The sequence below is a fragment of the Notamacropus eugenii genome, chromosome 2 (genome assembly GCF_028372415.1).
Source record: "Notamacropus eugenii isolate mMacEug1 chromosome 2, mMacEug1.pri_v2, whole genome shotgun sequence".
In the NCBI taxonomy this organism is placed as follows: domain Eukaryota; kingdom Metazoa; phylum Chordata; class Mammalia; order Diprotodontia; family Macropodidae; genus Notamacropus; species Notamacropus eugenii.
Genome location: NC_092873.1, coordinates 367,307,187 through 367,334,042, shown reverse-complemented (window position 1 = coordinate 367,334,042; position 26,856 = coordinate 367,307,187). Strand labels below are relative to the sequence as shown.

At 39.4% G+C, this 26,856-nt stretch overlaps 1 long non-coding RNA gene across 2 annotated transcripts in view; it reads right to left on the bottom strand.

Annotated features, from left to right (window-relative positions):
* The window catches only part of LOC140528689 (uncharacterized), a 48,363-nt gene extending 22,961 nt beyond the window's left edge, over positions 1–25,402 (bottom strand). The window contains exons 1-3 of one of the 2 annotated variants that reach the window (XR_011975268.1): positions 24,736–25,402; positions 20,274–20,446; positions 16,913–17,011 (exon numbers count right to left, since the gene is read on the bottom strand). This is a non-coding gene — a long non-coding RNA (uncharacterized lncRNA). Of the gene's footprint in view, positions 1–16,912; positions 17,012–20,273; positions 20,447–24,620 lie in introns of both variants that reach the window. The other variant, XR_011975267.1, reaches the window with a different exon arrangement.
* Positions 25,403–26,856: the final 1,454 nt, after the last annotated feature.

Genomic DNA, 26,856 nt, shown 5'->3' with positions numbered 1-26,856 from the left:
ATATAAATGAGCACATCATTGGAGTGAAAGTGAGGAACTCTAATTTAGACATTAGAAGAAGCTTGTTGGTAGAGTCCTGACTAAGAGGATAAATGGGTTTTTTGCTAAGGGGACCAACATGGGTGACTGACACAATTTTCTCCCACAATGGACCACCAACCCCTTATCTCGAGGTTCATCTCTAGGTCCATACTCTTGCCCTCTCAAATCCAGTGGGGATAAGGGTCAGGGCTTTTTCTCTTCCCCTGACATGACTGATAGCCCTACTCACAACTGTTCAATTCTTTTTTTCCACAAGATGAAGAAACTCCTAGTTATGCCTCTTTCCTGGCTCCAAGATTTTTGACAGCCTAAAGAGTTATAAAGGAAGACTATGAAATTGTTTTCTCTGGAGATTTTGAAGGAAGGGGCAGGTTACTGTCCTTTGGGGGATTCTGTGAGCACAGTCCTGTCAGAAGTCACGAAACAGATTAGAAAATCTCTACGTCCCCTTCACAAAGGATTGTGTATGAGATCTCTCATGTTGGGGCCAACTTAGAGAAAAGTGCCCAAAGGAGGCATGACCTAGGCCAAGAGTAAGACTGAGTGAGGCGCAGCACTGGTTGGAACTGTGTAACAGATGGTGTAGGGAAGGCAAACCAAACAGTGAGGGCTCAACTGTGAGCTTAAAAGCTTAATCCCTCCCCTGGAGAAGCTTTCAAGCTCTGAACCCAAAGCATTTCATCGCTCCTGCTGAAATGCCAAATCTTTGGCTCTGAAAACCAACTCTGAAAAGTCTTGGGGATTGTGTGACCTTGTCTCTGAAATCCAGCCAAAGTCAGGCCTTCAAGGCTGGATAGGGTTGAAGACTACAGAGAGAAGATTTGAAATGGTTCCTTGTAAGCAGAGAAAGCATTAAGTATTGCTGAACTTGGAATCAGGAAGACCTGGTTTCAAATATTGCCACATACTAACTAGGTGTGTGACTCTAAAAATGTCACAACCTCACTAAGTCTCATTTTCCTATTCTGTAAAATGAGGGGATCAGATTAATTAAGTTAATTAATTAAAATTAATTTTCTGATTAATTAAATAGCTGATCAATTAAGATAAGAGGACTGGATGATTTTTAAAGTCTCAGTTGTAGATGTGATCTTAACTCCCTAACTAGGGTCACCCTACTTCATGCTTTAATGAGATGGTTGTTTACTTTGCATCTTAAAGTGATGCATCTTCTTTAAAAAAAAAGCCAGAAACTGTAAATTGCTACCAGTTAATAAAATCAATCTCACTCTCATTCCTGTAACACCTGCAAACCTGAAATATGAGCAGTGTACTCTTTCTCAGATGCTAGAAGAGAAAGGATGAGCAAATAATGAAATGATATCAGGTCCTCTCTTATCTACACACTTGCCTTAGAAGTTCTGCAAATGGGAATTTTTTAGGCCCCATCTGACTGCACTCCAAATTACATTTATAAAAATAAGCACCCCTCCTAACACTCCCTCTCACACACACCCAGCACTATCTGCCTCCATGCCTTCAGTGGGTTGGTCCCTGGAAATGACTGGGTGCATTTAACCTATTTCCTCTTTCTGATTTAAACTTTCTACAGATCAGGACTTGAAAGTCAAAAAATTTCAGCCTGAGAAGCCTACAGTGGACTAGGCCTTGAGATTGAAGCTTGAAAGTAATCTAGAACTGTGAAATGCAAAACCATTGCATTTTAGAACTATGAGTCTCCTTCAAGCTGACTGCATCCGTGTGCATACCCCACTCAGGTCCCCAAGTGACTCTGACACCCCTCATTAGGGGTTCCCAGGCTCGTGGTACTGTTTTGATAACACCACAAAGTCTGAGCTCCTATCCCATTTACCTCTGCCAGATAGCACATGAAATCAAAATATAAGGCAATTAATAAAATTGAATAGCAAAGAAAATTACAAGAAATTGTATCCAATTTTAAGTATTTTCAACACATCTTTCAGATAGTTTTCACCTTATGGTGTCTCCCAGGAGTACTGGTTAACTCTCCTAATTTCTCTATCTACCCAACACAGTGGGGGTACCATCAACTCAATTACATAAGTGTGTTAGAAACTGGTGCTCAAAGCAAACTACATTTACTTACTTCCCCTGAATCTTGACACAGCACATAGTGAATATTGGCCTCCTGGGAGCCAGAACTCTAGAATGTCAAGGATGGTCTCCTGCTGTCTGCACACAGAGTTCTCAGCCATCACAAACTACATCTTAAAGGTCTGATTCTCAGAGCCTGTTTTCAGCATATCCTATACACAACTGCCATTTCTTCCTTTCTTTTTTTTCTTTTCAATTTTGGTACCTGAAGCTCTACACTATCACAACAACTTGTCACCACTCAAGGGGGGAATTTCATAAGCTCTTTTAAATTGAACACACTAGAAGTGTTCTTCCCCAATCAGAACAAATGGTAAGGGATATAACCTCTCTTCATATTCATATACAGTCTTGGAAATGTAATTCAGACTGCTTCAATCAATGAAGAAGGAAGGAAGGAAGGAAGGAAGGAAGGAAGGAAGGAAGGAAGGAAGGAAGGAAGGAAGGAAGGAAGGAGGAAGAAAAAAAGACCTGAATTCAAATCCAGTCTCAGACACTTATAAGCTGCTGTGACCTTGGGCAAGACACTTAATCTCTGTTTTCCTTAATCCACTGGATGAACAAATGGCAAACCACTCCAGTATCTTTGCCAAGAAAGCCCCATAGACAGTATGACCCATGGGGTCGTGAAGAGTTGGGATGCAACTAAATGACTGAATAACTCCTATCAAGAAACAACTGGATCACCACCTTCTACAAGAAGTTTTTCCTGATATCTCTAACCACTAATGACTGCCCTCCTAAACTACCACACATTTTTCTTCATTGTATTTGTTTAAAAAAAAAAGAAAAGGAAGGAAAGGAAGAGAGGGAGGGAAGGAAAAGGGGGAAAAACAGCAAGGAGGGAGGAAAGGAGATGGAAGGGAGGAAATAGATATTTATTAAATGCTTACTATGTGCCAGCGATCTGCTAAGCAACTTCCAAATATTATTTCTTTTCATTTACACAGCACAAGAACCACAAGGACCCTAAGAGACAGATGCTACTATTATTTCCACTTTACAGATGAAAAAACTGAAGGAAATTGATATTAAGTGATTTCCCTAGAGGGCACAGGGTTATTTAGTATATGAGGTTGAATTTGAACTCAGATCTTCCTGACTCAAAGCCCAGCAGCCTATTCCACATCGCTGCTTCAGTGCATTGTGAAAACAGAACACATTTATGAATATACCCTTCTACTCATTTAACCCTTTAGTTCACAGAGGCAGACACTGAGACCTGGAAGAGGGAGGTGACTTGCCCAAAGTCACCCAGCTAATTCTTCCCACAGCTGGGATTACGGTTCAGATCTTCTGACTCCTGGGCAGGTTCTCCTTCCAAAATCCTCAGCTGCCTCTATTCTGCCTCCAATCTGTTGCTCTCTTTGAATGACTGAGTATGTAACTAGAGTTAATCAAAAAGTTGAACTGTGGGCATGGCTACCATTTCGATAAATGTTTTTAAAAAATAGTTCTTGTAGATTGACACATTACTTAGAAATGTATATATCATTTATTTCTATTAATACATAGATGTAGTATTTTAAGGTTTCCACTTCTCCCAGAACTGTTCTACTTCATTGTCCCCATTTTACAGATGAGGAATTGAAATTCATAGGGGTTACTAGTCCAAGATATTAAAGCTCTTAAAGTGTCTGAGGCAAACTAAATAAAAATAAAATTGTGCAGATAGTTTGCTCTATTATAGTGGGTCATCACCAAGGAAAGAACATTCAAACTCCAAGTGACTGAATCCCTCTCCTTTTTCTTTTTCCCATTCAAAACCTTGCTCTGATATTTCAGCTGTCTTACATACTGAAAGTCATAACTAGCAATTTTGACTCCTAAGGACAGCTTTACAGGGTTCCCTGGGCAAGCAGCATGAATCGGGCTTTTTAATCAACTTTTTAAATACTAATTCAGTAGTGTGAAGACAGAATACAGGATTTAGTGAAGACTTTGATCCCTGGGTTGCTAACTGCTAAGTTCAATAGTCTCTGCTCTGCTGAAGGAAAGTGTTTTCAGCACACTCTATACTTTGACTCTCTGGGAAAAAGTCCTAATCACCTGTCGTAGTTACACTTCTCTACCCATCCCTTTCTAGTGAGATGAGACCCATCCAAATTAATAATGACAATAACAGCTACAACTCATTTCTATAGTATTTTAAGTTTTACGAAGCATTTCCCGAAGCAATCTTATTTGGGTTTGAGCCCAATAAACAGAGGTGAGACTGGAAGTACCCAAGATAGATAGGCACCCCACATAGGAGAATGTTAATTGATAGTTCTAATGGTAGGAAATTAAGCTCTCTATGGTCACTTACTTTGTGACATCACATCAATCATCACCTGGGTCTCCTAGAGCCATTCACAAAGATTGACTAAGACACTGAGAGATTATGATCTGCTTTGGCAGAAGGGGCGTTTACCCCACTAGCTTACAGCATCAAAGCAATAAGGTAAGTATAGGAAGTGGAGCAAAGAGGATTCTTCATAAACTCTATTCACTTCCTGAGAAGCTAGGCAACTGACACCAGGGGAAATGGATGATGAATCTTTTTGTGGTTTGATTTTTACTTGTTATATTACATCCTATTTTTTGTGGGGGGTTTTGTGTAAATAGTATTTTTTTTCCAATTACATTTAAAGAACATTTTCAACATTCATTTTTGTAAGATTTTGAGTTCCAAATTTTTCTCCTTCCCTCTCTCCCCTCCCCCTTCCACAAGACAGCAAGCAATCTGATGTAGGTTATACACGATTTGCATCCTTATTAATAATCAATTATGATCAATTGTCCATTTGCAAGACTAAAAATAGGTCGAGTTAAAAGGGATGTCAGAGGTCATCTAGTCTATTCCCTCTATTTTAAAGATAAGAAAATTGAAGCCCAGAGAGCTTAAATGGATTTCCAGAAGATCCATATAGTTGGCATTACTAGTGATGGGATTACAATTAATTCTGACTGGAGGGGAGGCACAAGGAGAAGATTCTGTCTAAATCTCAAGGACTCCTCTGGTTGAGGGTTTGAGCTAAATGACAGAGAATCTTAGTGACAATGACATTTAAAATAATCATATATATTATCCCCAAGCAGGGTAACAATCCACATATAGTCCGAACACATAATTCTCCCAGGTCACAATCAAGTTAAAACAGTGGCTTGTGAAACAGATTGGGTAAGTAAGAGGAAGCTTAAAGCAAGTTTGCTCCCCTTATTGCTTTCTGACCAGCTGGGTGGGGGAGAGAGGGTTGACTAAGGGAAAGTCACACACTTGGGACCAACTAGAGGGAGTAGCTCTGTTTCTGCTAACCGAAAATACCTTCAACCCTAGATAGACCCAGGCTACACAAGGCTGGGTGAGACTGATACCAGCTGGATTCAGTTAAAATTTTCATATTCATCCTCGCCTAGCAGTTAACTCCACCCATTTCCTCTGCCTCACGTTGATGTCATGTATGGCTACACCCTACCCCCACCCTACAGCCGCCAAGAAAGTTTCACTCAAATCCACTTACATTTGTACAGTGCCATAGTACAGTAATAGAGACAAATAATTTCTACTAAGAGTGAAGGAAGCAACATTTCATTACAATAGCCAAAGGAAGAATTTCCACAACAGCATTCTGTCATTTATTCTGATATTTTACTTTGCAAAACTCTCAAGAGATGGGAGTTCCTTCCTTCCTCCTGACTGTCCTCAAATCCCTCTTGCTACAATGGGAATATACTCCTTTTTTATTTTGGTTTTAGTGGGAATGCTAAAAAAAAAAAAAAAAACCAACTATAGTTTTTCATGTCAAATCTAAATCCCTTGGCATCTTCACTGACAGTGCTGCAAAGCTGACCATTCTGATGAGATTTAGAGATATTATAATTATTTTCATGGGGCAAATTTTCCTTTATTCCATCCAACTTCCCTTCCAAATCCACAAAGAACAATTGTTGGGGGAAAGCAAAGGCTAAGATTTCTAAACAAAAGCCATGAATTAGTGCTGCCAGAACTATAGGTCCACTTAGGAAGGAAGGAAGGAAGGAAGGAAGGAAGGAAGGAAGGAAGGAAGGAAGGAAGGAAGGAAGGAAGGAAGGAAGGAAGGAAGGGAGAGAGGGAGAGAGAGAGATAGGGAGGGAGGAAGGGGAGAGATCAGGAGGAATAAACAGCAGAGAAAGCAAGACAGACCTTTGGCTCTGTTTTCCTTGCTTCTCTTCATGCTGGTATGGGAGGGGGCTGCAAAGGCTGGCCTGGAAACAGAACTGAATCTTAATTGGAACAAGCTGCCTGGTGTAAAGAGGGTCACCTGCCTCGTAAGGCTCTGCACATTGTCACCAGGTCTGCCTGAAGCCAATTGGGAAAGCTCACTTTAGGGGATAATTGATTTCTCAGTGGGTGACCATAGTAATCAGGTGCCTCTGCTGATTGCCATCTTTAAGCAAAACACTCAAGAGACTGATTATTCCTGTACTTTTCCAGGAGGGGAAATTGCATTAGCAAAAGAACCCCACTCAAGCTGTTTTCTAGCCTGCAACTGTTAGTGCTGTAGTTTGTCTGCCAACCTTGAATGGAAATGAATCAACAGGGGCTAAAAAGAAATATACAATGATACCCATCCTCAAGGAGTTTAAAATCTCATTGAAGGAACAGATCACCCATGAAAATAAAAACAAAGGACACTTGTAAAATAATGTATTATGAATTTTTCTAGTGCACGTTGAATATGTGAATCCAGGACAATAAAGAGTACAAGAGTGATCAGAATGGGATGAGGTAGGGTTAATCGGGTAAGATTTCCTTGGAGAAGGTAAATCTTGCCCTAGTTTTTAAAAGATGGAAGAGATACGAATTGGTGAAGCCAAAGCAACCAGGAAATCCAGCTGCCAGGCATCAAGCATTTAATTAAGCACCTATTCTGTTTCAGGCATGGTACTAGGTGTTAGGTACCAGGTGCTTGGTGCTGGATGGGTGGGAGGGGGCTAATGACACTACAAAGACATAAATGAAATAGTCATTGACCTCAAGAGGAGGGGGCTAATGACACTACAAAGACATAAATGAAATAGTCATTGACCTCAAGATCCTTACATTCTATTGAGGGGAGACAACAAGAATGAATAAATATACACAAAACAAATTCAAGATAAATGGGAAGAGAGAAAACAGTAACATTGGCGGGGAAAGACTTCAATCATATAGGAAGACATGCAAAAGAGATCAAGCAAACTCCTTGTGGGAAACAGTGGAAAAAGCAGAACCCTAGTGGGCAATAATAACAACTCATATTGTAAAGATCCTTGTGGGGTAGCCTCAATTTTCATCTCTACCAAGATGACTCCCAGGTCTCATCTTTTTTTCCTGAGCCCCAGCTGTCTTCCGGACATCCCCACTGGTATGCTCCATAGGTATCTCAAACTCTACTGTTCAAAACAGAATTCATTTAAAAAAAATAAAAGACCCCCCCCCCCAACTTCTCCATTTCTCTTGATGGTATCTCTATAATTCTAGCCACTCATTGTCAACATTCAATTTAATCAGTCAATCCACCAGCATTCATTAAGTACCTACTATCTACATCATGAGCAACTCAGTGAATAAAGTGACTAGCCTGGAGTCAGGAAGACTCATCTTTCTGAGTTCAAATCTGACACTTCCTAGTTGTATGACCCTTGGCAACTCACTTAACCCTGTTTGCCTCAATATCCTCATCTGTAACATGAACTGGAGGAGGAAATAGTAAACTACTTCAGTATTGATAATATTTAATATAAATGTTAGACTTTAATAAGGGTCAAAGTTTGAATTAAGAAGAGCCTGGACCTAATAGTCTCCTTTGTTTAGAGGAAAACACAGATACCTGGGGTTGTAACTTCAGCTTTTGTCAAACTCTGTTAAGGCCTGTCTGTTATCTGGGTGATGGGACCTTTTCCTTATCTTGAATCGCAGAGACATGCTGCAGAAGGAAGATGCCCATAGCTTGGGATCATAAAACCCAACTGATACCACTTTGTTTGCAATGTGTTTATCTAAGAGAACTCCTTCCTCATGGCAAAATGTACTTAAGACAGTCAATTTCTGTACTAAGGCAGCCAGTTCTGATCCTGGCTCCATAGCGCTATGTAACCGTTCTCTTTATGGGGAATTGATTAATTAATTAATTAAATCATAAAATGTATGCATTTAGCCTGTTGCCTTTTCTTAACAAGTTTTCAGGTCAACAGTATCTTTGGCAAGAAAACTCCCAATGGAGTCACAAAGAGTTGAGCACAACTAAAATGATTGAACAACGACAAAATCTATGTGCAAGGAATGGAAAGACAAAAATTCAACAGTTTCAGTCCTCAAGGAGCTTACATGCTGTGCAAAAAACATGGACACATCTAAATAAATATAAACTGTGTAGAAAATAAATGCAAGCTAATTTCTTTGGGGATGGGAAAAGGCACTAACGGCTAAAGACATTAGGACAGCCCTGATGAAGGAGGTGACATGAGCTTTGAAAGAAAGTAAGGATTCTCCAAAGAAGAGGTGCAGAGGGAGGGCATTCCAGGCATGGGAAACAGCCTGTGCAAAGGTTTAGAAACAGAATGTCCTGTGAAAAGAACCCCAAGTAGGGCAATTTGACTTGATCTTAGTGTTGTATAAAGGAGAGTCATGGTTAATAAGACTGCAAGGGGAGTTAGGAACCCAATGATAAAAGGCTTTAAATGCCAAACAAATGAGCTTGATCTTAGAAGCAATAGTGATCCAATAAAGTTGCTTAAGCAAGGGAATGACAGAATCAGACTTTGGGCTGATGTGCTTTAGGAATATCACTTTAGTAGCTGTGTAGAGGATAGAGTAGAGAGGGGAGTAATTAGGTGAATACTTCTCCGATTCATTTTACAGATGATGAAACTGAGGCAAACAACGTTAAGTGACACAGAGTCACAGAGCTAGAAAGTGTCTGAGATAAGATTTGAACTCACATCTTCCTGACTCCAGGCCAGGCATTCTATCCACTGTGCCATCTGGCTGCCCTTTGCTGCCTGGAGTTTTCTCTATTTTTCTCTTCTTGCTTCCTTGACTTTGAAGGAAAAAAATATCCTTTATCTCACCTGCCAAACAAATCCTCTTAGCCCTACTGAAAGCTGTCCTAGCTGTAGGGGAGATGGTGAGAAAGGAGGAAACTCCAGCTGGGTTCCAGATGTGACCTGAGGGTCCTGGCAAGTTCAGCTCCAAAAGCTCAGGATTGTGAGCCCTGTGGGTAGACCTTCCCTGGGAAAACTCCCCATTTCTCACTTTTCAGGCCAGTACTTGCATTTCCTTTGTAAGACAGGATGGAAAGATTGTTATTTTCAGAAGCAACAGAAGGGAGTCGCCTCCTTCCCCTGGAGGGGCCAATAAACAGCTGTATTTTAATGGCAGTAACTGACAGGAACAGCTTCAGAGCATCATATTCATTGGGAAGGGGACCAGCTCCAAGCTCCCCTAATGAAGACATCCTGGTGGCTATGGACAGAGCACAGATTAGCCCAGGGACAACTGCAGAATTCCTTTTCCAAGGCACAGGCTCCCAATTAGGAATTCTGGCAACAGAATGAAAATCCCTGGGGCCGGGGGGAAAGAAGAGGATAGTGATGAGTGCAGTATAATCACTATGGACAACCCTGTTGTCACCTGACAATCTTCAGAAACTGAGAGGAAGGGAAAAAATGAAGAGGGCAGAAGACATTTTATCCTCTTTGGTATAGTCCTACCAGGAAAACCCCTGAAGGAATAGGAGGAGGGGAGATTGGGGCATAGGTAATGGGGAAAAGAGAGAGGTTGGATGCTCCTCTCATGATAGAAGATGAGCAGGGGACAAAGGGAGAAGTGAGAAAGGATCCTCATTACACAGTTCTGAATTATTCCTAGAAGGAGATGAAGAGATAAATTTGCAAAAGACAATTTGTTTCCTTCAGTTCTGGTTTTTGTATTCATTTTGAACTTAAATGTAAAAAGGAAAAAAGAACAATTTCATGTACACAGTACAACATAAAAGAAGATTCAGTGTAAACTCATGAAGGTCTGTCTCACACTGTTTACTTTTTTTGAAAAGCTATATAATAAATACTATATATCATTTTTAAAGCTACCCTGCTTTTCTGTGCTGCCTTCTAAGTTTTTGTTCTCTGTTGTGCACTTTTTTTATCCCTCCTCTCCTCCCTAGAGTAGGCTATCATTAGAAACATATATATATGTATATATACATATATATGTAGGTATAAATGCTAAAAATGAGATATGTGTAAGATATATACAGAGTAGAAGAAGGTAATTTGAAAGTGGAAGGCATGGGTTTGAGGAAAGGATGGGAATGGAGCCAGGAAAGGTCTGCTACTGAAAGTTAAGATTTGAATTGAATTTTAAAGGAAGCCAGAGAACCTCAGCGGTAGAAATGAAGGGGGCAGAGCATTCTACGAATGGGGTACAGCCATTGTAAAAACCTAGATATGGGAGGTGAATTGTCATGTTTGAGGAACTGCAAGTAGAAGATGTGACTTTGATCCAAGTCTTGAAGGAATCCAGGGAAACTAAGAGACAGAGTTGAGAAGATCATGACACAGTCTTAGGAGGAATTAAGGGGAAGTGTAAAAGTCAATTAAGATATCAAGATTTTGGAAATCCTCCCTACAGAAATGATGATTGAATCTAGGGGAGTAGGTGACAACTTCAAAGGAGAGAAGAGTCTGGGGGGATCACCCATTCTAACTGGGTAGACAATGGGTGATGATCGTGCAAAGGAGGAATGGTCTGATGAACAGCAGGAGAATCAGGAAACATCAGAGTCAAAGATGCCAAGAAAGGAAAGAGTATCTGTGAACTTTTGTGGGGAGAGAGCAGCGTGCTGGGACCAAGAAAAGACTACTAAATTTTGTATTTAAGAGATAGTTAGTAATATTTGAAAGAGTAAATTCAATTGAGTGTTGAGATCAGAAGCCAGATTGTGAGGGATGAGAAATTGTTTTTGCTTGTCCTTCATTTTCAAAGAGGACTATGACATCAGGAAGATGATATCATGACTTGCAAATGAATTGGATTTAAGTGAGGCAGGGCTGTGCAAAGTCACCAGCCTCACTTTCTCCTCCAGAGCCATCTGGATCCAGTGGCCAGATACAGATCAGGAATGACTAGAGATGGCCCTGGGGGTGAGAAGTAAATAAGTGGTGGATCAATGCAGGAAGCAAAGGTACATGACTCTTTGTAAGGGCTTGGATATGAAAGGGAGGGGAGATGTATTTTGCCTTTCTGCAGAAGACTTTGACCTTGGGAGAACATATCTTCTTATTTTGTGGCTCACTGGTAATACTTGGAGGGTGAAAAACTGATGCAGACTTCAGAGGTCACCTAGGCCAATCCCCTCACTTTACATTTGAGGAAAATGGGGTTCAGAGAAGCTGAATAGCTTGTTCAGTAAATTATTCAGCCCCTTTGCACAGGGGGTGAGCAGCAGAGCTAGGATTTGAATTCAGATCCAGCAACTCCAAGTTCAGCATTAATGCCAATGCAACAGCTTCCTTTTGGGCTTCATCTATTGTAAACTCTATTATGATATATATTATATATAATATATTATATACATTACTGTTGGTGGCACTGTCCAACCATTCTAGAGAACAATTTGGAATTATGCCCCAAAGGTTAGAGAACTGTGGGTTAGAGAATTGTGGGTTAGAGAACCCTTTGGCTGACAAGAGCTTTCATGGTTGCATAACACACTGTTGATTCCCATTCAGTTTGCATTTCACTAAAACTTTGATTACTTTTTCAGACAAATGTCTAGTTGTGCCTCTTCCATCTTGTACTTGGGATTTTTTTTTTTGCATGGAAATGTAAGACTTTACATTTATTGTTGCTAAATGTCAACTTCTTTGATTAAGCCTCATATTTTATAATTTGTGAAAATCTTTTTGAATCCTATCTCTGTCATTCATTCTAATAAACTATTCCTCTCAGTTTTATGTCAACTGAAAATTTATAAGCATACCATCTAAGCCTTTCAGCAAGTCAATGATTTTTTAAAAAATATTAAACAGTCCAGGTCTACAGATAGATTCCTGAGGCACTCCACAAAGTGATGCCTTCCAAGCTGACTTTGAATCCCTAACCATGATTCTTTGAGTTTTTCCATTCAACCAGTTCCGAATCTACTTAATGGTGTTGTCATCTTACTCACACCTCACCTTCTTTTTTACAAGAATAACTTGAGAAATTTTGTAAAATTTCTTGCTGAACTCTAGGTAAACTCTATAACATTTCCAGGCTTACATTTGAGTAAAATGGGGTTCAGATAAATTGAATAACTTGTTCAATAATGTAATATGTGTTAATAGTAACCTAATCAATAAAGGAAATAGGGTTAATCTGTCACAAACTATTCTTAAGGAAGCTATTTTGGTTCTTGGTGCTTACCCATTTCTTTCCTAAATGTTTACTAACTATATTTAACAGTACACACAGTAATCTCACCAGGAATCAAAATTAAGCATATTGATCTAATACATATACATACATACATGTATATAATATATACATGTATGTATATATACACATACATTATATATGGGTGTATAGATAGAGAGATAGATAGATAGATAGATAGATAGATAGATAGATAGATAGATAGATAGATAGATAGATTCAGGAAGGTGTGTTCTCCCAAGGCCAAAGTATCTTGCAGAAAGTCAAAATACATCTCCCCTCCCTTTCACATCCAAATCCTTACAAAGACTCATGTACACTTGCCCCCTGTATTGATCCACCACCTATTTACTTCTCTGGAACATCTCCAGTCATTCCTGATCTATATCTCGCCACTGGACCCGGATGGCTCTGGAGCAGAAAGTGAGACTGGAAACTTTGCACAGCCCTCCCCTACGTAAATGAAATTTACTTACAAGTCATTGCATCATCTTCCAGATGTCATAGTCCTCTTTGTGAACAAAGGACAAGCAACAATTTCTCACCCCTCACAATTTGGCTTCTGATCTTCAAAATGATAGATTAGATAGACAGACAGACAGACAGACAGACAGACAGACAGACAGACAGATAGATAGATAGATAGATAGATAGATAAAGAAAAAGAAGGAAGGAAGGAAGGAAGGAAGGAAGGAAGGAAGGAAGGAAGGAAGGAAGGAAGGAAGGAAGGAAGGAAGGAAGGAAGGAAAGAAAGAAGGAAGGAATACCTCCTACATATCAGGCAATGCTGTATGCACTGAATGTTAACCTTCTCCAGACCTGTCATACTCTCTAGTACTTCACGATTTTTCAAAGATCCTTGACAGATCAAGCTGGAGTTGTTTTAAATGCATGCCATATCTTCCCATTCATATATACATATGTATGTGCATGTATATATATATATATATATGCATACATACATGTATATTTGATTTTACTTTTATCTTTGCTTTAGTACAGGTATTCTTAACTTTTTTTATGTCATAAATCCCTATATTGGTCTAATGAAGCCTATGGATGCCTTCTCAGAATCTGTATATAAGTAAAAAGAATTGCTAAATTTCTGTAAAAGATTAGTGAAAATAAAGATGATTTTTTTCCCACCCAAATTTGCAGACTCCACTGGATTCCAGGGACCTCAGGTTTAGAACCCTTGCTCTAGCAAGTTATTTTTAATACAAAGAACCTATTCAAAATCATTCCCACATTGATAATCAGTCATTCCCTGTCTATTATAATTAATTTGGTTTTTGTTATGTCACTGGGCATTCAGCAAGTCCAACATTTCTGACCCTCTTCTCAAATAAACTATCTATGATATTGAGGTGTGAAGTTTCTGTATGTAACAGCTAACAATTACATAGTATTTTAAGGCTTGCAAAGCATTTTACATGTTATCTCCTTTCATCCTCACAACAACCCTATGAAGTTGGTGTCATTATTATCCTCATTTTACAGGTGAGGAAACTGATGCCAAAAGGTTACATTATTTACTTATGATCACTTGGCTAGACTCTGTCCCTTCAGCCATGTCACTGCATAGTCTTTAAGGATTTGACTTTGTACCTTCTAACTCCCAAACTTTATTTCTTTTTATTTATTCATTTGTTTGTTTGTTTGTTTGTTTATTTATTTTAGTTCTCAACATTCACTTCCATAAGATTGAGTTTCAAATTTTCTCCCCATCTCTCTACTCTCCCCACCCCAAAAACAGTGTGCAATTAGATATAGGTTCTACATATACATGCATATTAAACCTATTCCCAAACTTTTCAATTTTATTTTAACCAGTATGCGACTTCCAACACATTTTCAACCATTCTCTCCTATGCTCACCTTAGCACTGAACTTATTTAGCATTACAATGTATGTTGATTTAATTTGCCGAGATGTAGCTTAGCAACCACTTCTGGGGTTGCTGTAGTTTGCTCTCCCAGACTCCTTGAAGACCCAGGAAAGAAGTTATTAGCCCTGTTAAATGGTTCAAAATCAGAAGCAGATAGGATTTTATCAGTGCAGATGACATTAAAGAAAAAGCATCGCCACTTGCTTTGCTAAGAACTGTGAGACTTCTCCATCTGACTTGCAGCAGAAACCTCTTCTTTATGCTGTCTCCTTTCATTAGAATTTGAGCTCCTTAAGAACAGGGACCATCTCTGCTTTTCTGTTTATATCACCAGTACTTAGTACCAGGGGTAAAAGGAAAAAAGGAAGGAAAGAAAAAAGGAAGGAAGGAAGGAAGGAAGGAAGGAAGGAAGGAAGGAAGGAAGGAAGGAAGGAAGGAAGGGAGGGAAGAAGGGAGGGAAGGAAGAAACAGACTTATTAAGCATTTGCTATTGCTTCAAGCAAAAAGAAAGACCATCTAGAGAAGCTTGCATTCTAATGGGGATAGGGAGTTGAAAAGGAGTGGATAAAGGTACCCGACATGGGGGTATGATTTAATAGACTTGGGACAGGCTTTGAAGAGGGGTAGCCCATGGTGAGCAGGCCACAGGAGTAGCAGGATGATCTGAGATGAGGAAGTCTCAGGTGTTGAGGGCAGTTTCTGAATGAAACAGTAGTAGAGGCATGATTTTGAAATCCAAAAGGGAAATGAAGGCAGGCTGGTCTAGACCCTTTCACACAATGGAGGATCCCAAAAAGATTCCCCAATGGGAGAAGGGGACAGATCTTTCAGATGGATATTCCAAGGTGAGCAGGCTGTAGAGATGTAGGCACACCCCAGGTACAGAGGAGAGTTAGGTGCTTAATAAATATTTTTCATTTATTCGTTCAGTTCCTTATGTATAAAAGAAAGGATTGGCTTCTAATGTCAATTAGGCAGTTAGGTGTCACAATGGACAGGAAAATAGAGTGGGAGTCAGGAAGTTTGAAATCTGAGTTCAAATCTGGCCTCAGACACATTATATTTGTGATCCTGATCAAGTTGCTTAATGTCTATCTGCCTCAGTTTCTTTCCTCTTCTGTCAAACAAGAATAATAGCCTCTACTTCCTAGGATTATTGCAAGGATCAAATAAGATAATATTTATAAAGTGCTTAGCACAGCGCTTGGCACATCGTAGGTGCTCAATAAGTATTTGCTGAATTCAGTTGAATTGCCCTGAATTCTATTGAATTGACTCCTTTATGGAGAAGCTTCCATTTCTCCCCTGAGGAGTGGCACAGAAATTTTCTGCCAAGGCTCTGCTTCTGACTAGCTGTCCAAGGCACTGTTAGCATTAAAGCAGTCCAGCTATAGGAAGTCATCAACAGATTTTCCACACTGTACTCAGAGGACCTGGGAACTTACAAGAGAAGTGGGTAAGGGGCAGGAGGCCAGATGACATCATAAGGCTACAGGAGGCCCTGTTTTTATAACAGTTGCTGAGGGAGAGTGGTGAGGAGGAAGCTGCTGTAATGGAAAGAGCTCTAGACTTGAAACCAGGAAAACAAGATTCGCCTCCCAGCTCTCACATTTGCCAGCTGTTTGACTTTAGGAAAATCATTTCATTTCTTTGGCTTCATTTTCTTCCTCTGTATAATGAGGGGGTTGGGCTGAAGACCCTTTGTAGCTGTAACGTTCTATGATGCTTAGCACAGTTGGTGCCTAGCACACATTGTTGTTCAGGTAGATCAGTCATATCCTACTCTTTTGTGACCCCATTTGGGGTTTTCTTGGCAAATGTACCATTTTCTTCTCCAGCTTATTTTATAGATGAGGGAACTGAAGCATGCAGGGTTAAGTAACTTGCCCAAAGTCACACAACCAGTGGGTGTCTGAGGCCAGATTTGAACTCAGGAAGAGGAGTTTTTCTGACTCCAGGCCCAGCACTCTATCTGCTGAACCACTTAGCTGCCCTCCTGGTACACAGAAGACATAATAAATGTTTTTTGATTTGCTGACTTGTCACTCTGTTATGCTCTGCACTATACTTTTTGCATTGTCCCAAGGGCTTTGGGGTATGATATGATAAAAGAAGGATCTTAGCTTCCTACACTCCTTCTTCACCTCCAGAGGACAAGTTGCTTTCCATTGTAGCCTTGAAGTCTATCTTCCAGGCCTGAAATCCTTTCTAGCCTCAGCTCAGCCTCTAGAAATTCCTAGCTTCTATAAAACATTAGATCAAGTGTTAATACTTACAGAGGGCCTTTCCTGTTCCCTGGCTCTTAGGGTCTTCCCTTACCACCCACTCACCAGTTATTTAGCATTAATTCTGTATATAAAATACACATTTTTGTATCTGTTGTTCCCCAGTAAATATATATTATAAATATTTATATGTATTATAAAAATGCATACATATATGTATATAGATAGATATATATTTGTTCCCCAGTAAAATATAAGTACCTTGAGGGCAGAGGTTGCTTCATTTTTGAATCTCCAGTGTTTTACAAGATTCCTTGACTATTCTGTAATATTTTCAAATCTGATGTATAATTTCATTGCCTACAGGGAACAACCAATAAAGAAATTTCATCTGTTAGTGTATATAACAGTAGCTAATCAAATAATAACTAGCATTTTTATGGCACTTCAAGGTTTGCAAATATTATCCTATTTTGTCCTCAAAACAGCCCTGGGAGGTAGGTGCTATTGTTTCTGTTTTACAGATAAGAAAGCAGTCTGAGAGAGAATAAGTGACTTAGGGTCACACAGCCAATAAAGCATCTAAAGCAGAAATCTGAAATCAATACTTCTTGACTCTGAGTCAGCACTCCAGCTATCATGTTCTTAGAAATTCTTAATTTTTTAATTTTTTTATGCTATGGACCCCCTCCTTGGAATAATGGTTTTAAATAATTGAAGGAAATGCTACATTTCAGTTAGAAGTTAGTGATAATTAAGATGTATGCTTTTCCATCCAAGTTCACTAACTCCCCTGAAATCTATTCATGTACCTGAGGTTAAGATCTTTTATAGAGACTGAGGGCACTGAAAAGTTAAGTGATTCCCCAGTTACTGGCCACTCCCATCAAGACCCTCCCTAAACTCCTCCTCTAGTCAACCCAGACTACTTGGTCACCCCTAGATCCCTCCCTCAATTTTTCTGTATATAAAATCCATCTTTGCTCCATGACAGTGCTCAGATTCACTCTGGCCCACTTTTCAACACAAGCATCACAAAGGTTCAGATTCCTTAAGTCTATCCAATAAGGCAGATCTCTAATAAACTTTATTTGTCTTTGGCTGAAAAAAATAAATAAATAAAGTGACTACCAGTTTGTGGCAGAGAATATAGCTGAGATCAGATCTTCCTACTTCCCAGACTGGCTTTCAGCATACTGTACCAACTACTACCTCTCAGGTATTTAGTTGGTTGCTTGTTGTCCTTCCTTCTCAAAGAGGACCAAAATGACATCATTATGTTAAAGTCAAGGTACAAAGCATCCAGCTGTAGCTGATAAGCCCAATACAAGCTCAGAATGCCCTACCACGGATGGGACACAAGTAGTCCATGTGAACATTTGGGGTGGATTCTCTAAATTTGCACATTTCTTGTTTCTTTTGAGCTACTTCAATTCTGCTTTACTCATAGAGCACATCTTCTTTGATGAAGGTATGCCTTGCTGGGTGGTCCTGTGCCAGTGTCTCCCATGTCATATAATCAGTTCCAAAGTTCTTTAGAGAGACCTTGAGAATGTCATTGTATTGCTTCTTCTGACCACCATGTGAGCACTTGCTTTGTGTAAGTTTTCCATAAAATACTCTTGTAGGCAAGCATACTCCCTCACTCAAAACAAAGTCAAGGGCAAGTCATGTCATTATTTCTCTGATGGCATGGTCTTCTTCGGCAACGAAGGACAAACACACACACACATCTGGCATTCAAACTACCTCCTAGGTAGTTATTACTATTAAATACCTAGTTATGTTCAATAGATACCTAATAAGTGGTTATGGAACAGAATTTTACTGGGTTGAATTGAATTGATCTGAAATGTTCAAGATGCAAGCCAAAGTAGTACTTCTAATAGGAAGGAAGGATTATGGCATTTCAATCAGGTTCTACCAGCAAACCATTGACCTGAATCCTAACATGCTCTCTGCTGCGGTAACTATAGTCTGATCTGCCTGCGTATCACCACTTTGACTACCACCCATGCCATTAAGCTGGATAGATATGTCAAGGGCTACAATTCCAAGGTCACTAGCAACATGGCTCTGAGTAAATTCTTGGCAACATTGTAGTACCATGAAATGGGAAGTTCAGTTGGGGAAAGGTGAAACTCAAGGACAAAGACACCAAGATGACCTATTAGCAGTATGAAGAAATCATGAAACAGAAAGTGTCTCAGAATAATGTTACTAGCCATAAGTGTAAGCACTCAGTCATGGACTTCTCCAATGCCCAGAGCATCATCATCCAGGAGTAGAACATCAGATTCAAGCTTGAAATCAGTTAAATGACTGTCACCTTCCTAAAGGATCCCATGCAATTATACAGAATAATTTTACAAAAAGAGCACCTACCTACCAGATTTTGGTACAAGTGAAAGAAGCCTTGTCAAAGTTGCCAAGTCTTACCATTTCTACTTTCACACTTCTTGGGTTCAACCCCTTCTCTGCATTGACATAGCTACCACCTCAATTCAGACCCTCATCACCTTTCTCCTAGATTATTGCAACAGCCTTCTATCTGATCTCCATGCCTCAAACTTTTTCCCCATTCCCTCTGGTTCATCCTCCAAACTACTTCCAAAATAATTTTTCTAAAGTATAGATCTCACCATGTGACTGCCCTACTCAGTTAACTCCAATGGCTTCCTGGTGCCTCTGGAATTAAATATCAACTTCTCTGTTTAGCCTGGAAAGTTCTGCAACATCCTGGCCCCAAATGTATCCCTTAAACCATTACTAATAAACTGAAGGGCAATAGGGTTCAGACCTGTGATCTCAGTGACAAAGAGAACTCCCCCTGCCAGTGTAGATTGGCGTCATCTCTTGAATTTATAGTTTTAGAGAGTTGTCTAAAGAATAGAAAGGTTAATGGATATGTCCCAGTATAACACTAACAGTATGGTAGAGTGGGACTAGAATCTAGATCTTCCTGGCTCAGGCCATTGAATTGTTCTCTAACTTAACTTTTGTGCAAGCATCCACCCTACAGGAGAGGAGGATGGGTGTTTTGCAGATCTAGGTTAAATCAATCATCAGAACTATAGTCTGTTGATTGTTCCCCCCTTGTCCCCATTAAATTAACTTAGTAATAATTTCCTGACTGGGGAAGTAATCACCTAGCTTAACGTTCCCAGGTTTCCTCCCTCCTTTTTGCTGTTAGTTTTAGTCTTTGTTCTTTTTCTTCCCCTCACCAACCACCCCCCTCCTCTTTGCCCCCCTATCTGATTTGGCTTTATGACAATGCTCTTGTTTCCCGTAGTCCTCCTAACTCTGTCTCCTTGGAAACATCAGTTGACTAATACTTAAGTGAACAGCTGGCTCAAATCACAACTTTAAAATATGCATCGTCAAATGCCTGTAGCCACCCTGATATTGGATTAGAAACACAAAGAGGTGAAACGAAATCAAATGAGGTGCTATATATATAAAGCACTTTGCAAGTATGTCATTACTAGAATTATTACAAAAAGTTAAAGACTTTGATATTCACTTCCCTAAGAATCATATGGGAAACATAAAACATTCCTTTTGGATATAAAATAGTCTAAAGACAACAGTTTCCAAAAAAGAGAAATGAGGAAAATATTACCTATCCCACTCCTTTGCAGAGGTAGGAGGTCCATGAGCACTATTCATTGCATATGTTTTCAGACTTTCTTCTATGCACCAATTTTGCTGGGATTTTCCTCTTCTTTTTCATTAAAATGCTGTTATGTGAAATGGCTTTCTGGGAGAGGGAGAGATGAGATACCAGGAGAACTTCTGATGATGAAGAAAACAAAAGATATAAATGAAAATTTGTTTAAAAATAAAGAACAGCTTTCTAAAAGGTCCCATTTCCACAAGTTCACAACTTGCAGAGGGAGTCTCCAGTTCTGAGGAGCTTCTTTCTCCCATTCACTATACAAGGAGAGAGTATTTCTTAATTTTTAACAATCTGGGACTAAGGAACCTCAGTTTAGTTATCAATTACTGATTGTTTACTGTATGTAAAACACAATGCCAAACACCAGAGATAAAAAGATTTAATTTTTAATGACATAGTTTCTGCCCTCAAGGTGCTATATTCTCCTGAAGGAAATATAGCTTATATCCAATTAAGCATTCAACATGGTATATGAAGGTGGGAGCTAGAAAGCAGAAATCTAGATAATGTGCTCTAAGAAAATTTGGGGAAGCAGAGAATCCTGAGAAAAACCAGACTCAAGAAACATCCTCCACAAGTACAAAGCCCAAGGGTTTTATTGCTCACTCACAAGAGTTATCAATCTCAGACCAGTTATAGTCATCTTTCATATACAGGGCAGTACCTTTGGGGGTCAATTAAAGGTTTTCACGGATAGACGGTGACTCCTAGAATTTGTCACTCCCAAAAGGCCCTTCAACCTGACAAAACAAAGTTCTTGGTCCTTCAGAAACTTTTTTCAACATGCTTACCAAAGACCATATGCCACAGGTAACAAACTGGTGATTATTTGTGACAAATCAATACTCCATTTTGGAACTAAATATAAGGGTCATAACACCTGATGTTGTATCCTCAGGAACTAGAGGTATGAGTTAACACATAGTGATGGGAAGTTTTGAAAAGAATAAAGAAATGAAAATGAGAGGGGAAAAAGACAATGGTTCATGTGTCTAGGATGCTCCGGAGCCACATCCATCTTCTCAGGTTGTGGTATCATCCTTCTGAGTCAGATGCATTGGGATTATTGAAATCCTATGATATCTCTATACCAAGAAGGCTCCAGTCAGGAGTTGAAGGAGAGAGACAGGGTGACTTTAGGTAACAGCAAGCAAAGGATAAATAATGTTCATGGAACATGACTCCTTCACTGTGGCTTACCAACACCAAGGAGACTTTTATTCCCCTTGACAATCAAATGAATCAATTAATTTAAGTAACAAGTAACCTTTTCCAAGTATGACTCTTGTTTCCATGCCTGGCAAAGAACTCAGTGCATAACTGTGCCCGTGACTGCGACCACAGAAGTGACTAATTTCTGGTCTCTCTCAGCAGTCCTCAAAGTGATCAGCTCTGGCAACTGAGGCATAAAAGAGGTATCATGTTCTGCGGTCATTCAAGGGACAATTTCTAGGAAAATATTTTTGGGGTCTCTGGGCTGACCTCCAGGCTGAGGCCAAGCTTCAGAACAAAGACTGGCCTGGGTTAGGGAGGAGATGCTGTGGTTTTCTTGGAGCACTAGGTGGGTTGAGAGTATTTCCTTATGATTTATTTTACTGCTATTTCAATGCTTGCTATTTTGATTAAATTTTCTTGGTTTTGCAAAATTATCTATGATGTGAAATATAAGTGATTTTTAATGTCTGGATCTCAAAAAGAAGTTTCCAGTGGGCGAGGGCTAAGCAATTCTTGGAAAGGAAGAGGACGGCAGTACTAAGAATATCACTCACCTCCTTCCCACATCCACCTCACACACACAGCAAAGGTTAATATCGCCATAGAAGAGCATGAGCATGGCCTGTTTTCCTCCTGTAGGGGATGGCTAGTTAAGCAAGCTTCCCTTTTGCTGGACATTGTTCTTCCTTTTGCCTTCAGTAATTGACAGCAGATTTAAGATCCGTCCATCAACAAGCATTTATTAATGTACTATGTACTATGCACAGGATCATTGGACCTAGAGTTAGAAGTGGCTATAGAGAAGACCTAGAATGAATTCTTCACATGACAAATGGTGAAATTGAGGCCCAGAGAGTTGTCCAAGATCACACAGAAAGTGTCAGAATCAGCATTTACACTCAAGTCTTGTGACTATAAATCATACTACTTTTTCCGTTACACCATACTGCTTCTCCAATCATCTCCAATCCTTTGCTGTAGTGCACATTTTGATAAGTAGTGGTTAAAAACTGGCTGCTCTTAGAAAATGATAAAAATCCTACTGGACATCACTACTCTAGGCACACTATTTGGTTGAGAAGAGAAAATAAATCAGTTTTCATTCATTAGAGAAGGCAAGGAACTACCAATCACACTCTATTATTGTGGGCTAATGACTGAGCTTCTAGTCAGGAAAGATGTGCTTTAGATTATAGAAGAATAGAATGTTAGATGGCTAAAATAAAAATGTGCTTTGCATGACTTCACAAATATAATGAGTATCACATTGTTTGCCTTTTCAGTGGGTGGAGGAGGGGCTGGAGAAAGGGAGAGAATTTGAAACTCAAAATTGTTAAATATGAGTATTAAATAAACAAAAAAGGTTTTTAAAATAGAATGTTAGAACTGGAAGGATTCTTACAGACCACCTATTTATTCTAATGCAAACTTCATCTTTTTTCATAGAAGAAAACAAGGCCCAGAGATAGAAGAAGTGAGTTTTCCTATATTGCAGAGCTAAAATGTTGTTCCTCCTTCCTTTTCTCTATGTCTCCCTCACTCCTTTTGCTCAACGTGTATGTGACAAACCATTTTCAAAATGTTTGCATCTTTCTAGTAAAGTTGTTCTGGACTGTATAATAATAACTGGCTTTCATACAGTCCTTCAAAAAGACCATACATATATTATCTCATTGGATTTATTAAGATTTATCAGCCTTTACAGATCCTGTTGATTACTGTCTATCAACCCCCTGGCCATTCTCCCTCCTTTAATACATGATACTGCCAACACCATGGGGCAAGCCTTCAACACAAGTTGGGCTACTGCAGTAGCATCTTGGTCGGTCTCTTTGCTTCAAGTCTTTCCCCTCCTCTCTGTTCTCCACTCAGATGTCAATGTGATCATCCTAAAGTGCAGGTGTGACCATGTCACCCCCAACTCCGGTAAACTCCAATAACTCCCTGTCACCTCTAGAATCAAATATAAAATCCTCTGTTTGGTTTTTAAAGCCCTTCATAGGCTGATCCCTTCCTAACTTTTCAATCTTCTTTTTTACCTTACTCCCCCTCCACCTACTCATTTTTCAAACAAGACATTCCATTTCACAACTCTGGATATTTTCACTGATTTTACTCCATTCCTAGAATTTTCTATTTTCCCTGGCTTCTTTTAAGTCTTGGCTAATATCCCGCCCTCTGCCAGAAACTTTTCCTGGACCTCTTTAATGTCTTTATTCTGAGTTTATAGCTAACTTATTTATTAAAATGTTAAATATATATTAAAATATGATAATATTTTGTTGTTCAGTCATTCATTTGTGTCCAACTCTTCCTGACTCCATGGACGTTAAAGAATGCCATACCCTTCTATCCTCCACTATCTCTCAAAGTTTGTTCATTGTCTCTTTGACACTATCTATCCATCTCATCTTCTGTTGTCCCCTTTTTCTTTTTCCTTCAATCTATTCTTACATCAATCATTTCCAATGAGTCCCATCTTTTCATTATGTAGCCAAAGTGTTTAAGCATCAGCTACAGTACTTGACCTTCTGATGAATAACCAGAATTAATTTCTTTTAAGTATTTGATTGATTTGATCCCCTTGCTGTCCAAGGGACTCTCAAAAGTCTTCTCCAGTGCCACAATTCAAAAGCATTGATTCTGAGGTGTTTAGCTTTCCTTATAGTCCAACTCTCACAGTCAAACACTGCTACTAGAAAAGCCATAGCTTTGACCATATGGACCTTTGTTGATAAGGTGATATCTCTTCTTTCTATTATATTGTCCAGATTCGCCATAGCTTTCTTTCCAAGGAAAAAGTATCTTTTATAATAAAATAATAAAATTATTAAATGTATATAGGTTTTTTAAAATAAATTTTGAGTTCTTCAAGGGTAAGGACTATTTTGTCTTTCTTAATATTCTCAACCCATAGCTATTGTTGTTGTGTTTGTCCTTTGTTGCTGAAATAACCCATAGCACCGAGCTTAGAACATAGTAGGTGCTTAATAAATGTTTATTCACCTGATTCATCATCTGCAATTTGCTTCTGCATGAACCACCTTCCAAATCGGAAAGCCTTTACTTCCTTACCTTTTCCTCTTAGAATCCTCAGTTTCCTTCCAAATTCACCTCAACCACCATCATTTGCTTGAAGTCTTTTCTGGTTCTCTCAGCTTCTGGTATTTCTCCCCTCCCCCATGATTACCTTGTTCATGCTTTATGTACACCCATGTTGTCTCCTCTGTTAGAATGGAAGCTCCTTAAGGGCAGGGACAGCTTTGGTTTTGTCTTTGTATCCTCTGCCTGTCCTAGTCCCTGGCATTTAATGCTTTCTTAATTATTACTTGTTGATGGATTATTACTTGTTGAAGATAAAACATTACTTGACAGAATCTAAGTTCCAACCTAGGTCTTTTCTCAGTCCTGTGCTCTTTCTACCACATCACAGCTTCCCCCAAGGCACTGACCTTCACTGACTTGAGAAAGAGAAGAATCTATGGGCTTTGATGTGACATTTCTGGACCAAAAGACAGGACAGAATTAGGTAAGTGAGGATACTGTCTTGGCCCCTGGTTTCCCATTTCTTTCACATTCAGGGGTTTTATAACCCTGAATTTCCTTTTTTCTTTTAGGAAGGAAAATGAACCAATTTCAATGGGAGCCTGGCCAATTGTGTGTGTGTTCTTCCCGACCTGGGCAGTTCCTTGATGAATACACATTCTTATCTCTTGGGAAAAGCTACATTAATTAAGTCCAGCTGGTGGACTTAGACAGCCTGTTCAAGGAACTGGCCTCACTTCACAGCACTCATGACATGGGAGTGACCTGCAGGGTAGTGGCAAAAGGGAGATGAAGGAGCTAGATGTGGAAAGGAGAAAATCATCCTCCCCCCCCTCCCCGTAAGCTCACAAAAGAACTTTGAAGCTTTGAAAGGGGAGTGGTGCTACTGTGGTATATTCTTATGTATGGCTTTCTTCCCTTCTTTCCCCATCCTCCACCTCCCCTTCAAAAAAAAATTCTTTTTCTTCTCCTTTCTCCTTTTCTTGATTTTAGTGATACCAATGTATCTCCAGTTATCCACTCACAAAATGTGGGAGTTGTTTTGACACCTCCTTCTCCCTTGCCTTCTCACATTGCCAATTGCTGTGTATTCTGCTTCTCCAATGCTTCTGCCAGAAGTCCCTTTCTGACTGCTCCCAGCCCTAGTTTCACGGTTGGCTAACATCTACAAAACAAAGCATGGATTACAAAGAGTTAGTATATGACTTCATCAAGAACAGGTCATACCACACTGATTTATTTCCTTTATTGAAAAGTTAATTAAACTAGTAGATTAGGGGAATTCTGTGGATATTGTTTACCTTGTTCTAAGCAAAATTTTTGGTAAAGTATCTCCTACTCTTCTTAGGAAGAAGAGTGGAGAGATATGGATTAGATGATAGTCTAATTAGATTGAGCATAGATTGGATGGCCAGATTCATTCAAGAGCTGTGAATGATTCACATCCTAGTAGGAGGTCCCAAGTGAAATATCTTAGGGGTCTGTACTTGCCCCTGTTTTACTTAAGATTTTTATCAGTGACTGTAGTACAGTCATAGACTATGTGCTCAGCTGACTTGTCAATGACATGGAGCTGAAAGGGATAGTTAACTTAGTAAATAAGAACATCAGAATCTGAAAGGATCTAGGCAGGATAGAGCATTGAGCTAAATCTAATATAACAAAATAAAATAGTGATAAATGCAAAACTTTACACTTGGGTACAAATAATCAATTTCACTAATGCAATAATGAGGGAGGTATGGTTAGTCAATCAGCAAATATTTATTAAGCATTTAGTATGGGCCAGGCATAGTAGTTATTTTGAAAAGGTATGAGTTAGCAATGGGACAAGACAGCCAAAAAAACTAGTGCAAGCTTGGGCTACATTGAGAGGCATGTTTTCTGGGAAAGGGAAAGCAATACATCCCACTGTACTTTGCCCTTGTCAGATGTCATCTGCAGTGTCTTGTTTTATTCTGGGTACCACAATTTAAGAAGGATATTGATAAGCTGGAGAGTGTCCATAGGAGGTCAACCAAGCTTTTAGCTCCATGTCATATCAATCATTCAATCAAAAAACATTTATTAAATATGAAGCATATGCCAGGCGCTAGTGCCAAGAACTGGGGGAAGATGATGATGATGAAGATGAAGATGAAGAAGAAGAAGAAGAGAAAAGGAAGAAGGAGAAAAGAAGAAGAAAGATGAGGAGGAGGAAAAGAAGAAAGAGAAGAAGAAGGATAAGTCCTTGATCAGATGGAGCTTGCATTCCAATAGTCTAATG